The following is a 16,677-nucleotide window of genomic DNA, read 5'->3' on the forward strand; positions in this document are numbered from 1 at the left end:
GACACAGCTGGACAAGATAGGCCACGGACTGACACAGCTGGACAAGATGCTCACCAAGGAAGAGAACGGACACAGCTGATCGTGCTCACCAAGGAAGAGAGGCCACGGACTGACACAGCTGGACAAGATGGAAACGGACACAGTGATCGTGAAGGAAGAGAGGCCACGGACTGACACAGCTGGACAAGATGGAAACGGACACAGTGATCGTGCTCACCAAGGAAGACAGGCCACGGACTGACACAGCTGGACAAGATGGAAACGGACACAGTGATCGTGCTCACCAAGGAAGACAGGCCACGGACTGACACAGCTGGACAAGATGGAAACGGACACAGTGATCGTGCTCACCAAGGAAGAGAGGCCACGGACTGACACAGCTGGACAAGATGGAAACGGACACAGTGATCGTGCTCACCAAGGAAGAGAGGCCACGGACTGACACAGCTGGACAAGATGGAAACGGACACAGTGATCGTGCTCACCAAGGAAGAGAGGCCACGGACTGACACAGCTGGACAAGATGGAAACGGACACAGTGATCGTGCTCACCAAGGAAGAGAGGCCACGGACTGACACAGCTGGACAAGCTGGAAACAGCTGGACAAGACAAAGGACACAGTGATCGTGCTCACCAAGGAAGAGAGGCCACGGACTGACACAGCTGGACAAGATGGAAACGGACACAGTGATCGTGCTCACCAAGGAAGACAGGCCACGGACTGACACAGCTGGACAAGATGGAAACGGACACAGTGATCGTGCTCACCAAGGAAGAGAGGCCACGGACTGACACAGCTGGACAAGATGGAAACGGACACAGTGATCGTGCTCACCAAGGAAGAGAGGCCACGGACTGACACAGCTGGACAACATGGAAACGGACACAGTGATCGTGCTCACCAAGGAAGAGAGGCCACGGACTGACACAGCTGGACAAATGGAAACGGACACAGGATCGTGCTCACCAAGGAAGAGAGGCCACGGACTGACACAGCTGGACAAGATGGAAACGGACACAGTGATCGTGCTCACCAAGGAAGAGAGGCCACGGACTGACACAGCTGGACAAGATGGAAACGGACACAGTGATCGTGCTCACCAAGGAAGAGAGGCCACGGACTGACACAGCTGGACAAGATGGAAACGGACACAGTGATCGTGCTCACCAAGGAAGAGAGGCCACGGACTGACACAGCTGGACAAGATGGAAACGGACACAGTGATCGTGCTCACCAAGGAAGAGAGGCCACGGACTGACACAGCTGGACAAGATGGAAACGGACACAGTGATCGTGCTCACCAAGGAAGACAGGCCACGGACTGACACAGCTGGACAAGATGGAAACGGACACAGTGATCGTGCTCACCAAGGAAGACAGGCCACGGACTGACACAGCTGGACAAGATGGAAACGGACACAGTGATCGTGCTCACCAAGGAAGAGAGGCCACGGACTGACACAGCTGGACAAGATGGAAACGGACACAGTGATCGTGCTCACCAAGGAAGAGGCCACGGACTGACACAGCTGGACAAGATGGAAACGGACACAGTGATCGTGCTCACCAAGGAAGAGAGGCCACGGACTGACACAGCTGGACAAGATGGAAACGGACACAGTGATCGTGCTCACCAAGGAAGAAGGCCACGGACTGACACAGCTGGACAAGATGGAAACGGACACAGTGATCGTGCTCACCAAGGAAAGAGGAGGCCAGCTGGACAAGATGGGACTGACACAGCTGGACAAGATGGACAAGGAAACGGACACAGTGATCGTGCTCACCAAGGAAGAGAGGCCACGGACTGACACAGCTGGACAAGATGGAAACGGACACAGTGATCGTGCTCACCAAGGAAGAGAGGCCACGGACTGACACAGCTGGACAAGATGGAAACGGACACAGTGATCGTGCTCACCAAGGAAGAGAGGCCACGGACTGACACAGCTGGACAAGATGGAAACGGACACAGTGAGCTCACCAAGGAAGAGAGGCCACGGACTGACACAGCTGGACAAGATGGAAACGGACACAGTGATCGTGCTCACCAAGGAAGACAGGCCACGGACTGACACAGCTGGACAAGATGGAAACGGACACAGTGATCGTGCTCACCAAGGAAGAGAGGCCACGGACTGACACAGCTGGACAACATGGAAACGGACACAGTGATCGTGCTCACCAAGGAAGAGAGGCCACGGACTGACACAGCTGGACAACATGGAAACGGACACAGTGATAGTGCTCACCGAGGAAGAGGCCACGGACAGACAGAGCTGAAATTTCACTGCTTGACATGTATGGTGAAATCCTGGTTGAGAATGAAATGACTGAACAAATGAACAACGAAACAGCACAGCACATAAGTGAAATAAATAGGTTTTGATGATGTTTTACTGGTAATGGGAACATACGTAAATACAAACAAAATAACTTTTTGGTCAGTGTGTGTGTGTGTGTGTGTGTGTGTGTGTGTGTGTGTGTGTGTGTGTGTGTGTGTGTGTGTGTGTGTGTGTGTGTGTGTGTGTGTTTCAACTATTTAACTGTAGTAGAATGCTTAAAAGGCCGCAAACATTTTTTAATATCGGTTATTGGTATTGGCCAAAAATGTAATATCGGTGCATCCCTAGTATATATGTTATTTTGTAGTTTATGTCTTCATTATTATTCTACAATGTAGAAAATAGTAAAAATAAAGAAAAACCCTTGAATGAGTAGATGAGTCCAAACTTTTGACTGGTACTATATATGGGTATCTATGTATTCTAATACGATGTATATAGCTAGTGGCTCATTTGAATAGCATTGTTAATATCAACTATTTATTTGACTTATTGTGTAGTAGATGTAAAGTTATTTTAAATGAATCAAAAACGAATAAATTAACGTATGTTTCTCTTTGTACGCCTCAATATAAAATTGTAACTTTATTGAAAGAAATGAAAAATAAATCAAATATTTTCTTCAAATGCGTTACCCGGTCTTTCAGGCAATGCCGCCAGTGTGACGTATAATCTGGTGGACATGACAGCTTCTTCACAACAACAAGGATGTCACTAGTTACTACAGCCAGAAAGGTTAAGTAATTGTCTTGAGGGTCTAGCCTCCCAAAATACATGAAACAACACAAGTATGAAGTGACTATCATTATGGTACTCTTTATTGTGAATAAGAAAAACTGCTAAATTTAAACAGCAAACCAAGGGTATTTATATTTATGATGGATCCCCATTAGCCAAGGCAGCAAAAGGCTATCTATCTAGCAGTCATCAACCAGAGGGAGCTAAAAGGCTAGCTAGCAGTCATCAACCAGAGGGAGCTAAAAGGCTAGATACACTTATTTTGTTTTCACAACAAAAACGTATTTTGTTAAACTAGTCATTACAGACTATTGTGAAATGGTAGAACCTGCTGAAGCCAACTAGCTAACCATGTGGTTGTTTCTCTGTGACCAAAACATGGCGTTTTATTTTGCTGATATGGGAATGAATACACACGCAGCATATCAAACTGGGGTAATGTTTTAGGTTACATCCGGATATGACGTAAAAAAAAGATATGACATTTCCCTTTAAATGCAGATGTGTAATCAGTGGTGGAAAAAGTACCCAATTATCATACTTAAGTAAAAGTAAAGATACTTTAATAGAAAGTTACTCAAGAAAAAAGTGAAAGTCACCCAGTAAAATAGTACTTGAGTAAAAGTCTTAAAAGTGTTTGGTTTTAAATATACTTAACTATAAAAAGTAAATGTAATTGATAAAATATTCTTAAGTATCAAGAGTAAAAGTATAAAGCATTTCACATTCCTTATATTAAGCAAACCAGGCGGCATGATTTCATGCAGGGGCACACTTAAACACTCAGACATAATTTACAAACAAATCATTTATGTTTAGTGAGTCTGCTTGGTGAGGCAGAAGGGATGACCAGGGATGTTCTCTTGATAAGTGTGTGAATTAGACCATTTTCCTGTCCTGCTAAGCATTTAAACATGTGATGAGTACTTTTGGGTGTCAGGGGAAATGTATGGAATAAAACGTACATCCTTTTCTTTAGTAAAAGTTGTCAAAAATAAGAATAGTAAAGTACAGATACCCCCCCAAAAACGACTTAAGTAGAACTTTGAAGTCATTTTTACCTAAGTACTTTACACCACTGTGTGTAGCAGATGTAAAATATGTTTTGATTGTGTACTCATTACAAATCTGCACTAATCAATCAACTTCCCCAGATGGCGCTGAGCGTCTTTCGGGCGTCGCTACCAGCGTGACGTGTAATTTAGTGGACGGAACGGGAAGTTTCTTCAACAACAGCAGCTTGTCAGACACCTCCGTAGCTTGTTACTCAATATAGCCGAAACGTATGAGCTCTTTAAGACTGTTTCGGTGTATATTGGTCCCTGTGTTTAAAACATACTTATTTCGTATAGCTAGTTTCCCCATTTAATTAAATATATACTTTGTTAAGTTAGTAGCTAGCTGGATTGCTGAATTAGCTTAGAACCAGGCTAGTTGTTAATGCTAACTAGCTAACATCTCGGACCATGAGTTCACTAAGCTACTCTCCTCCTGATAAAGAAGAGGAGGTCTGCTGGACGGAGAAAGAAGCTCTGGGACTGAACATTGTCGTGAAAGAAGAGGAGGGGGATATTACAGTAAAAGGAGAGGAAGACGCTTTCAGAATGAAAGAGGAGGTAGAGGAGGCCATCAGTATCACATTAAAAGAAGAGGATGATGTTACAGTGAAAGAAGAGAAAGAACATATTAGAGTGAAAGATGAAGAGGGGATAGAGGCTGTCACAGTGGAAGAAGAGCAGGTAGAAGCTTTCAGAATTAAAAAGGAGGAAGAGGAGCAGGATGTTATAGTGAAAGAAGAGAAAGAACCTTTTGAAGAGGAAGAGGAGGCTGAAGATTTGATTAACACCAGTGAGTACTGTCTTAAAAGCAGGGCCACAAACTGCCCTTATTGAATTAATACATCATTTTAATATCTGGCTCTGAGCCTCGCCATTGATTCTTGGAGAATATAACTTATAAATGTCCACTGAATGTAGTTCAACTGTTGTACTCTATCCGAACCCAAAATATAAGCTTGTTTTACTCTCATAGTTTTTTAACAATGTAACTGTAAATGAACTCTGTATATCCTCAAAACATGGAGGTAGTTCCATTTGTATTTATTAAGGATCCCTTTTAGGTTGTGCTAAGACAGCAGCTACTCTTCCTGGGGTTTATTATGGATCCCCATTAGGTCCTGTCAAGGCAGCAGCTACTCTTCCTGGGGTCCAGCAACATTAAGGCAGTTATATATGATTTAAAAAAATATTACATGACATTACATTTCATAACGCTTTTCACAACAAATTGTGTTCCATCAGGCCACTACTCTACTACCACATATCTACAATACATTAAGTGTGTTCCATCAGGCCACTACTCTACCACCACATATCTACAACATATTGTGTTCCATCAGGCCACTACTCTACCACCACATATCTACAACATATTGTGTTCCATCAGGCCACTACTCTACCACCACATATCTATTACAATACATTACATGTGTTCCATCAGGCCACTACTCTACCACCACATATCTACAACATATTGTGTTCCATCAGGCCACTACTCTACCACCACATATCTACAGTTACATATGATGTGTTCCATCAGGCCACTACTCTACTACCACATATCTACAATACATTACGTGTGTTCCATCAGGCCACTACTCTACTACCACATATCTACAACATATTGTGTTCCATCAGGCCACTACTCTACTACCACATATCTACAACATATTGTGTTCCATCAGGCCACTACTCTACCACCACATATCTACAACACATTACGTGTGTTCCATCAGGCCACTACTCTACCACCACATATCTACAGTACATAGTCCATGTGTAGGTGTGTAGGTGTGCGTCTTCTCATATGTATGTCTATGTGGTTCTTCATTGTCCACACTGTTCCATAAGGTGTAGTTTTATGTTTTTTTTTAACCAAATCTGATTCTACTGTACTTGTACTTGCATCAGTTACCTGATGTGGAATATAGTTCCATGTAGTCATGGCTCTATGTAGTACTGTGCTTCTCCCATAGTCTGTTCTATACTTGGAGACTGTGAAGAGACCTCTGGTGGCATGTCTTGTGGGGTATGTATGGGTGTCTGAGCTTGTGTGCCAGTAGTTCAAGCATACAGCTCGGTGCATTCAGCTTGTCAACACCTCTCACAAATACAAGCAGTGATGCATCTCTAGTCTACTTTGAGCCAGGAGAGATTGACATGCATATCATTGTTAGCTCTCTGTGTACATCCAAGGGCCAGTCGTGCTGCCCTGTTCTGAACCTATTTACATTTTCCTAAGTCCCTCTTTGTGGCACCTGACCACACGACTGAACAGTAGTTCAGGTGCGACAAAACTAGAGCCTGTAGGACCTGCCTTGTTGATAGTGTTGTTAAGAAGGTAGAAACTAGGACCTGCCTTGTTGATAGTGTTAAGAAGGTATAAACTAGGACCTGCCTTGTTGATAGTGTTGTTAAGAAGGTAGAAACTAGGACCTGCCTTGTTGATAGTGTTGTTAAGAAGGTAGAAACTAGAGCCTGTAGGACCTGCCTTGTTGATAGTGTTGTTAAGAAGGTAGAAACTAGAGCCTGTAGGACCTGCCTTGTTGATAGTGTTGTTTAAGAAGGTAGAAACTAGGACCTGCCTTGTTGATAGTGTTGTTAAGAAGGTAGAAACTAGAGCCTGTAGGACCTGCCTTGTTGTTGTTTAAGAAGACAGAGCAGCCCTTCATTTGTTATACTTCTCCCCATCCTAGCTACTGTTGTTTCAACATGTTATGTCCATGACCGTTTACAATCCAGGGATACTGATATCCTGAACCAGGTTGCAGGCACTGGTTGCAGTTTTGAGTTTTTTTTTCTTGAGTGGGCAGCTTGTTGATATTGAAATATTGAAGTCAGTATTGAAATCACCAAGAAAATATATCTCTGTTGATATTACATACATTATCAAGCATTGTCAGCCAGTAAAATACTGGTTCTAAATATTCCTAAGTTTCAAAAGTAAATTGAATTGCTAAAATATAGATAACTATCAACAGTAATAGTCTTAAGCAAAGCAGATGGCATCGTTTTCTTGTTTTACAATTGTACAGATAGTCAGGGGTACACTCCAACACTCAGACATCATTTACAAACGAAGCATGTGTTTAGTGAGTCCTCCAGATCAGAGGCAGTAGGGATGCCCAGGGATGTTCTCTGTTTAGTGAGTCCTCCAGATCAGAGGCAGTAGGGATGCCCACATGTTCTCTTGATAAGTGTGTGAATTGGACCACTTTCCTGGCCTGCTAAGTGTTCAAAATGTAACAAGTATTTTTGGGTGTGAGGGGAAAATGTATGTTGTAAAAAGTACATTATTATCTTTAGGAATGTAGTGAAGTAAAAGTTGTCAAAAATATAAATAGTAAAGTACAGATAGCCCAAAAAAGTACTTAAGTAGTACTTTAAAGTATTTTTCCTTAAGTACTTTACACCACTGGTTATAGGGACATAAATTAGGCTACTTACATTGTCTTCCAACACCCCTGGGATAATGTACATTTGCTGACGCATTATGACAACTCAGCAATACAATGGTAGGGATTAAATGAGCTGGGCTTGGGTCATTGATAAGTTATTGTACATAATGGCTCCGTGGAGGATGGCTGTCGTTTTACGGGCTCCTAACCAACTGTGCTATTTTGTAATTTTTCAAAAAGTTATCTTTTAACTTATTTGAACTTATTTTGTACAAGTTGTTGCTGCTACCGTTTCATATGACCGAAAATAACTTCTGGACATCAGAACTGGGATTACTCACCTCGAACTGAACAAGTCCGCGGCGAAGGATATACTGCAGATACCCGACCAGACCTAAAGATAAGCCCTAAGATATACTGCTTTCTCGAGAACAGGCCCAAATCCCCATCATTTGCGTAAAGAAAAGACAGAGAAAAAGGGGGCGGAGGTCGGGCGAGTGAGTAAACCTCCACTACCAGTTCTATATGATGTCATAATACACCCCTCTGAACCGTTCTATTGGCCAACGTTGTTGGAAAACAAAAATGCACTTATATCCAACGGGACATTACAAACTGTAATTTTATGCTTCACCGAGTCATAGCTGAACGAGGACATGGATAATATTGAGCTGGCTGGGTTTACTGTGTATCGGTAGGACAGAGAAGTTACGTCTGGCAAGACGACGGGTGGGGGTGTGTGTCTATTTGTCCATAACACCTGGTGCGTGATGTCTAATATTAAAGAAGTCACAGGGTATTACTCGCCTGAGGTGTGCAACGTGCAAAAAGAGGAGTCTGAGGGTCGGCTTTATTCAGTATGGTTCACATGGGGGAAAGGGAAGAGGAGTCTGAGGGTCGGCTTTATTCAGTATGGTTCACATGGGGGAAAGGAAAGAGGAGTCTGAGGGTCGGCTTTATTCAGTATGGTTCACATGGGGGAAAGGAAATACATTATAATATAATAAGGCTCCATGGTAGCTAATACATTAGAATAAGGCACCATGGTAGCTAATACATTAGAATAAGGCACCATGGTAGCTAATACATAAGAATAAGGCTCCATGGTAGCTAATACATTATAATAGAATAATGCTCCATGGTAGCTAATGCATTATGATATAATAAGGCTCCATGGTAACTAATACATTATAATAGAATAAGGCTCCATGGTAGCTAATACAGTAGAATAGAATAAGGCTCCATGGTAGCTAATACATTATAATAGAATAAGGCTCCATGGTAGCTAATACAGTATAATAGAATAAGGCTCCATGGTAGCTAATACAGTAGAGTAGAATAAGGCTCCATGGTAGCTAATACATTATAATAGAATAAGGCTCCATGGTAGCTAATACATTATAATAAGGCTCCATGGTAGCTAATACATTATAATAAGGCTCCATGGTAGCTAATACAGTAGAATAGAATAAGGCACCAATGTTGAAATATGAGTAGATTTAAAATAATATGAATTAATGATATAAAATGACTCAATGAGACAAACCTTTCACAATATAATGGACTATGAATTACTGCAAATAGAGACAGTGGTACACAATGACACAGCCCCTAGATATAATTTAAATAGAGACAGTGGTACACAATGACACAGCCCCTAGATATAATTTAAATAGAGACAGTGGTACACAATGACACAGCCCCTCGATATAATTTAAATAGAGACAGTGGTACACAATGACACAGCCCCTCGATATAATTTAAATAGAGACAGTGGTACACAATGACACAGCCCCTAGATATAATTTAAATAGAGACAGTGGTACACAATGACACAACTCCTCAATATAATTTAAATAATCCACAATATGATTAAAACAAGTTATGAAATCGTAGATCCAAAAATAAAACATGTTCTTGATTAATATCATCAATAGAATATCAGAAACCTGCTCCTAGAAAAGCGTCACAGTGATGTACAGTGCATTCGGAAAGTATTCAGACCCCTAGACTTTTTCCACATTTTGTTACGTTACAGCCTTATTTTATAAATGTATCCTATACTGACTAGTCTATTACATGTATCCTATATTGACTAGTCTATTTATCCATTAGGTTTAATGCATGTATCCTATACTGACTAGTCTATTACATGTATCCTATACTGACTAGTCTATTACATGTATCCTATACTGACTAGTCTATTTATCCATTAGGTACTATCCTATACTGATAGTCTATTACATGTATCCATATAGTGAATTTATCCATAGTCTAATTGTACATTAGGTCTATTACATGTATCCTATACTGACTAGTCTATTACATGTATCCTATACTGACTAGTCTATTACAAGTATCCTATACTGAATGGTCTATTACATGTATCCTATACTGACTAGTCTATTTATCCATTAGGTCTAATACATGTATCCTATACTGACTAGTCTATTACATGTATCCTATACTGACTAGTCTATTACATGTATCCTATACTGACTAGTCTATTACAAGTATCCTATACTGAATGGTCTATTACATGTATCCTATACTGACTAGTCTATTTATCCATTAGGTCTAATACATGTATCCTATACTGACTAGTCTATTTATCCATTAGGTCTAATACATGTATCCTATACTGACTAGTCTATTACATGTATCCTATACTGACTAGTCTATTACATGTATCCTATACTGACTAGTCTATTACATGTATCCTATACTGACTAGTCTATTACATGTATCCTATACTGACTAGTCTATTACATGTATCCTATACTGACTAGTCTATTTATCCATTAGGTCTAATACATGTATCCTATACTGACTAGTCTATTTATCTATTAGGTCTAATACATGTATCCTATACTGACTAGTCTATTTATCTATTAGGTCTATTACATGTATCCTATACTGACTAGTCTATTACATGTATCCTATACTGACTAGTCTATTACATGTATCCTATACTGACTAGTCTATTACATGTATCCTATACTGACTAGTCTATTACATGTATCCTATACTGACTAGTCTATTACATGTATCCTATACTGACTAGTCTATTACATGTATCCTATACTGACTAGTCTATTACATGTATCCTATATTGACTAGTCTATTACATGTATCCTATACTGACTAGTCTATTACATGTATCCTATATTGACTAGTCTATTTACCCATTATGTCTATTACATGTATCCTATACTGACTAGTCTATTACATGTATCCTATACTGACTAGTCTATTACATGTATCCTATACTGACTAGTCTATTTATCCATTAGGTCTAATACATGTATCCTATACTGACTAGTCTAATACATGTATCCTATACTGACTAGTCTATTTATCCATTAGGTCTAATACATGTATCCTATACTGACTAGTCTATTTATCCATTAGGTCTAATACATGTATCCTATACTGACTAGTCTATTACATGTATCCTATACTGACTAGTCTATTTATCCATTAGGTCTAATACATGTATCCTATACTGACTAGTCTATGACTAGTCTATTACATGTATCCTATACTGACTAGTCTATTTATCCATTAGGTCTATTACATGTATCCTATACTGACTAGTCTATTACATGTATCCTATACTGACTAGTCTATTACATGTATCCTATACTGACTAGTCTATTACATGTATCCTATACTGACTAGTCTATTACATGTATCCACTGACTAGTCTATTACATGTATCCTATACTGACTAGTCTATTTATCCTATTAGGTCTAATACATGTATCCTATACTGACTAGTCTATTTATCCATGTATCTAAACTATCTATTACATGTAGTCCTATTTACTGATTAGTCTATTACATGTATCCTATACTGACTAGTCTATTTATCATTAGGTCTTACATGTATCCTATACTGACTAGTCTATTTTTAATCCTATACTGACTAGTCTATTACATGTATCCTATACTGACTAGTCTATTACATGTATCCTATTCTGACTAGTCTATTTACCTATTAGGTCTAATACATGTATCCTATACTGACTAGTCTATTACATGTATCCTATACTGACTAGTCTATGTATCTATTAGGTCTATTACATGTATCCTATACTGACTAGTCTATTACATGTATCCTATACTGACTAGTCTATTACATGTATCCTATACTGACTAGTCTATTACATGTATCCTATACTGACTAGTCTATTACATGTATCCTATAACTAGTATCTATACTGACTAGTCTATTACATGTATCCTATACTGACTAGTCTATTACATGTATCCTATACTGACTAGTCTATTTATCCATTAGGTCTAATACATGTATCCTATACTGACTAGTCTATTACATGTATCCTATACTGACTAGTCTATTACATGTATCCTATACTGACTAGTCTATTACATGTATCCTATACTGACTAGTCTATTACATGTATCCTATACTGACTAGTCTATTACATGTATCCTATACTGACTAGTCTATTTATCCATTAGGTCTAATACATGTATCCTATACTGACTAGTCTATTACATGTATCCTATTTAGTCTATTATCCATTAGGTCTATCCTATACTGACTAGTCTAATACATGTATCCTATACTGACTAGTCTATTTATCCATTAGGTCTATTACATGTATCCTATACTGACTAGTCTATTACATGTATCCTATACTGACTAGTCTATTACATGTATCCTATACTGACTAGTCTATTACATGTATCCTATACTGACTAGTCTATTTATCCATGACTAGTCTATTACATGTATCCTATACTCTAGTCTATTACATGTATCCTATACTGACTAGTCTATTTACATAGGTATCCTATACTGACTAGTCTATTACATGTATCCTATACTGACTAGTCTATTACATGTATCCTATACTGACTAGTCTATTACATGTATCCTATACTGACTAGTCTATTACATGTATCCTATCCTAGTCTATTACATGTATCCTATACTGACTAGTCTATTTACCTATTAGGTCTAATACATGTATCCTATACTGACTAGTCTATTACATGTATCCTATACTGACTAGTCTATTACATGTCTATGTATCCTGACTAGTCTATTAGGTCATGTATCCTATACTGACTAGTCTATTACATGTATCCTATACTGACTAGTCTATTACATGTATCCTATACTGACTAGTCTATTTATCCATTAGGTCTAATACATGTATCCTATACTGACTAGTCTATTGTATCCATTAGGTCTATTACATGTATCCTATACTGACTAGTCAATTACATGTATCCTATACTGACTAGTCTATTTATCCTATTAGGTCTAATACATGTATCCTATACTGACTAGTCTATTACATGTATCCTATACTGACTAGTCTATTACATGTATCCTATACTGACTAGTCTATTACATGTATCCTATACTGACTAGTCTATTACATGTATCCTATACTGACTAGTCTATTACATGTATCCTATACTGACTAGTCTATTACATGTATCCTATACTGACTAGTCTATTTATATTACATGTATCCTATACTGACTAGTCTATTTATCCATTAGGTCTAATACATGTATCCTATACTGACTAGTCTATTTATCCATTAGGTGACTAGTCTTACATGTATCCTATACTGACTAGTCTATTACATGTATCCTATACTGACTAGTCTATTACATGTATCCTATACTGATAGTCTAATACATGTATCCTATACTGACTAGTCTATTTAGTCTATTACATGTATCCTATACTGACTAGTCTATTACATGTATCCTATATAGTCTATGTCCTATTTATCCATAATACATGTATCCTATACTGACTAGTCTATTTATCCTATTAGGTCTATTACATGTATCTATATACTAGATCCTAGTCTATTACATGTATCCTATACTGACTAGTCTATTACATGTATCCTATACTGACTAGTCTAATACATGTATCCTATACTGACTAGTCTATTTATCCATTAGGTCTATTACATGTATCCTATACTGACTAGTCTATTACATGTATCCTATACTGACTAGTCTATTACATGTGTCCTATACTGACTAGTCTGTTACATGTATCCTATACTGACTAGTCTATTACATGTATCCTATACTGACTAGTCTAATACATGTATCCTATACTGACTAGTCTATTACATGTATCCTATACTGACTAGTCTATTTATCCATTAGGTCTATTACATGTATCCTATACTGACTAGTCTATTTACCCATTATGTCTATTACATGTATCCTATACTGACTAGTCTATTACATGTATCCATACTGACTAGTCTATTACATGTCTATTACATCCTATTCTGACTAGTCTATTTACCTATTAGGTCTAATACATGTATCCTATACTGACTAGTCTATTACATGTATCCTATACTGACTAGTCTATTTAACCATTAGGTCTAATACATGTATCCTACACTGACTAGTCTAGATACAGGTATCCTATACTGACTAGTCTATGTATCTATTAGTCTATTACATGTATCCTATACTGACTAGTCTATTACATGTATCCTATACTGACTAGTCTATTACATGTATCCTATACTGACTAGTCTATTACATGTATCCTATACTGACTAGTCTATTACATGTATCCTATATTGTATCCATTAGTCTATTACATGTATCCTATACTGACTAGTCTATAATACATGTATCCTATACTGACTAGTCTATTTATCTATTAGGTCTAATACATGTATCCTATACTGACTAGTCTATTACATGTATCCTATACTGACTAGTCTATTACATGTATCCTATACTGACTAGTCTATTACATGTATCCTATACTGACTAGTCTATTTATCCTATTACTAGTCTATTACATGTATCCTATACTGACTAGTCTATTTATCCATTAGGTCTATTACATGTATCCTATACTGACTAGTCTATTACATGTATCCTATACTGACTAGTCTATTTATCCATAATACATGTATCCTATACTGACTAGTCTATTACATGTATCCTATACTGACTAGTCTATTACATGTATCCTATACTGACTAGTCTATTACATGTATCCTATACTGACTAGTCTATTACATGTATCCTATACTGACTAGTCTATTTATATATTAGGTCTAATGAATGTATCCTATACTGACTAGTCTATTACATGTATCCTATACTGACTAGTCTATTTACCCATTAGGTCTAATACATGTGTCCTATACTGAATAGTCTATTTACCCATTAGGTCTAATACATGTGTCCTATACTGAATAGTCTATTTACCCATTAGGTCTAATACATGTATCCTATACTGACTAGTCTATTTATCTATTAGGTCTAATGAATGCATAACAACCATGAAGTTCAATAGTGTTTTTATTGGCCTATAAATCACAACAGCCACTCTTTATTTGTTATTGAGGGATCTATTCTGGATTAAACCTCATAGGAAGACAGTTTTATCATGTGGTGGTTTCATTCAGGTCTCAGTTTCACTCAATACTCTGTCTTTGGCAGGAGAGGGACCAGACTCTTACTCTGACAGCAGGAAGAGTCCTTCAGGGGAACCAGACCCAGAGACGTCCAAACCAGCAAGACCACACCACTGCTCCCACTGTGGAAAGAGTTTTACCCGGTTCTGGAACCTAAAACAGCACGAGACGATGCACACAGGAGAAAAGCCTTTTCAATGTTCCCAGTGTGGAAAGAGTTTTACCTGGTTAAGGGCCCTGAATAGGCATGAAGAAATACATACAGCAGGGAGGAAGACCTACCAATGCTCCCAGTGCGGAAAGAGTTTTACTCAGTTAGGAAGCCTGAAAATACATGAGAGAATTCATACAGGAGAGAAGCCTTACCCTTGCTCCCTGTGTGGAAAGAATTTTACCATGTTAGGCAATCTTAAAAACACGAGAAAATACACTCAGGAGAGAAGCCTTACCACTGTTCTCTGTGTGGAAAGAGTTTTACCCAGATAGGGAGTCTGAAAACACATGAGAGAATGCACACAGGAGAGAAGCCTTATTACTGCTCCCAGTGTGGCAAGTATTTTTCTCATTTAGAGACCCTGAAAATACATAAGAGAATACATACAGGAGAGAAGCCTCACCACTGCTCCCTGTGTGGAAAGAGTTTGACCACTTTGGGCAATCTAAAAGAGCATGAGAGGACACACACGGGAGAAAAGCCTTTTAAGTGTTCCCTCTGTGGAAAGAGTTTTACCCATTTAGCGAGCCTGAAAAGGCATAAAGGAATACACACAGGAGAAAAGCCTTACCAGTTCTCCCAGTGAGGAAAGAGATTTTCACGATTACAGGACCTTACATCACATGAGAGGACACACCTGACCACTGCTCCCAATGTGGAAAGACATTTTACCTTGTTAGGGATCCTGAAAAACAAGACCTACCACTGCTCTCAGTGTGGAATAAGATTTACCTGGTTATAGAACCTGAAATAATTCATACAAATACACAGGAGGAAACGACATACCACTGCTCTAATTGTGGAAAGACATTTTCCCAGTCAGAGGACCTTAAATCACATGAGAGAATAGAGAGGCTGTGTTCTGACTTGTGCTTTTGACTGAGAATTTGTGTTTTTGTTTAATACCACATTAAATCATATTCAAAAAAGTTTTACAGGAATTGGTTTTAAAAAGTTTACAGGAGAGGCCTGGGAATTCCTGTAAACCTTTTTTGAGTATGATTTAATGTGGTATTAAACAAATATATATTACACTGCTCAAAAAAATAAAGGGAACACTTAAACAACACAATGTAACTCCAAGTCAATCACACTTCTGTGAAATCAAACTGTCCACTTAGGAAGCAACAGTGATTGACAATAAATTTCACATGCTGTTGTGCAAATGGAATATACAACAGGTGGAAATTATAGGCAATTAGCAAGACACCCCCAATAAAGGAGTGGTTCTACAGGTGGCGACCACAGACCACTTCTCAGTTCCTATGCTTCCTGGCTGATGTTTTGGTCACTTTTGAATGCTGGCGGTGCTTTCACTCTAGTGGTAGCATGAGACGGAGTCTACAACCCACACAAGTGGCTCAGGTAGTGCAGCTCATCCAGGATGGCACATCAATGCGAGCTGTGGCAAAAAGGTTTGCTGTGTCTGTCAGCGTAGTGTCCAGAGCATGGAGGCGCTACCAGG

The 16,677-nt window shown here is 38.8% G+C and overlaps 1 pseudogene; it reads left to right on the forward strand.

The window, feature by feature from the left end:
• The first annotated feature begins 4,311 nt into the window (after positions 1 to 4,311).
• On the forward strand, positions 4,312 to 16,327 carry LOC121844307 (annotated as a pseudogene).
• The last annotated feature ends 350 nt before the right edge of the window (positions 16,328 to 16,677 follow it).

The sequence above is a fragment of the Oncorhynchus tshawytscha genome, unplaced genomic scaffold, assembly GCF_018296145.1.
Source record: "Oncorhynchus tshawytscha isolate Ot180627B unplaced genomic scaffold, Otsh_v2.0 Un_contig_7609_pilon_pilon, whole genome shotgun sequence".
In the NCBI taxonomy this organism is placed as follows: Eukaryota; Metazoa; Chordata; class Actinopteri; order Salmoniformes; family Salmonidae; genus Oncorhynchus; species Oncorhynchus tshawytscha.